The following is a 1855-nucleotide window of genomic DNA, read 5'->3' as shown; positions in this document are numbered from 1 at the left end:
GAAGTGGCGAGGGTTCACTGTATATATGTAAATGTATTTATATATAATGATAGGGATATAGGTCTATGTACATATATGTTAAACATTAAGGTAGCAGATGGCCATTGGGTTTCTACTCCAGTCCTCCCTCAACGCAAGAACACTTTGTTCTAACACACCTGGCATTCTGTGATGCAAAATGGATGCATAAGCAAATGTGGTGAAGAAAGCAATGGTGCACAGCTATTAGAGGATATAGTATCTGGGGTCTTAAAGGCTTGAAGTTAAACAAGCACCCATCTAGAAGGGAAGCAACAAAGCCCACATAGAAGAAGCACACCAACCTGTGTGATCATTAGGTATCAACAGGATCAGGTATCAGGCATCAGAAGACCCAAAACAATCATATGGATGTGAACGAGTGGAGTCGGAGTAGAGATTCAAAGCCCATCTGGAGACAACTGGACATCCCCTCACAGAAGAGTCACAAGGAAGAAAAGAGTCATCCAGGGTGCAGTATAGCACTGACAAAACATACAACGTTCCTCTCGTTCTGTAATGCTCCTCCTCCCCCCTCCCTGACGATTATGACTCCAGTTCTATCTTACAAACCCTGCTAGACCAGAGTATGTACACTGGTACAAATAAGAGCTCTCAACACATGGAATCCAGGACAGATAACTCCCCTAAGAACAGTCACAGGACTAGCGATACCATGAGGCCATGAGGGTAGGGGGGAAATGGGGCAGAAAGGGAGAACCAATTGCAAGGATCGATGTATAACACACACACACACACACACACACACACACACACACACACACCAAGGGAGACAAACAACAGAAACATGGGTGAAGGGAGACAACGGATTTTGTAAGACATAAAAACAACAATAATTTATTATTTATCAAGGGTTCATGAGAGCGTGAGGGGGTTGGAGGGAGGGGGAAAAGAGGAGCTGATACCTTGGGCTCAAGTAGAAAGAAAATATTTTGAAAATGATGATGGCAACACATATACAAATGTGCTCCATACAACTGATGTATGGATTGTTATAAGATCTGTAAGAGCCCCCAATAAAATGATTTATTTTTTAAAAAAAGATTCTCCACTGAATGTGTCAGAGTTTTTGATTTGTTAAGCCTGCGAATCAAAGGAGATGCAGGAGCCTCCCGTTCCTAGTTGAAACGCAGAAAAGAGGAGGGGAAGACGGAAGCAATGCGTTTGAAGCAGTGGATGCGGTGTGTGTGCCCATCGACCAGACGTGGGAAGAACACGTGGGAAGATGGGCCCGGGACGCCTATCGGCTGTGCTCCTTTTTATCAACAACCATTGCTGTGTTGAGCCTGGGCATTTCGGGCTCTGTTATTGGTACATCAATCACAGAAATGCTGGTGTCATGGATACTCTCTCTCATAGATGATGCTGGATAACTAATGTGACAAAATTATAGAGAAGAACAAACTGGCAATTTGATCTCTTATTTTTAAAAAGGCTGGCAGCTCACACGGGCAGCACACGCAGGCCTAAATCGGAGTGGGGGGGCAGTTCGGTCCTTGGGGTTTTGGTCCTTTAGGACTTCACTTGATGGGTTCCTGACCACTTTGCTGTCAATGGCACAACCCACACAACCACGTAGCTTCACGGACAGCTCAGGAAGACATTTGTTTCGGAAATGCCACTGTCGGCTGGGCCTGCACTCTCTTTCTTATTACGGACTTCCCTGTGGCCTTGTGGTTTGGGCACGCAGCAGAGCAGTTCATGGAGCAAATCGGCTGCTCAGGGCCACCGCCTTGCTCGGCAAGGCCATTTTTCCACCTTTTCTTTGTCAGCTCAGAAGCAAGGTCGTGAGAGCTGATTGTGTGCCTAAGGAGCC

The sequence above is a fragment of the Echinops telfairi genome, unplaced genomic scaffold, assembly GCF_000313985.2.
Source record: "Echinops telfairi isolate 266 unplaced genomic scaffold, ASM31398v2 ScPeMD7_9;HRSCAF=40, whole genome shotgun sequence".
In the NCBI taxonomy this organism is placed as follows: domain Eukaryota; kingdom Metazoa; phylum Chordata; class Mammalia; order Afrosoricida; family Tenrecidae; genus Echinops; species Echinops telfairi.
Note: the sequence above shows the minus strand (reverse complement) of the source record.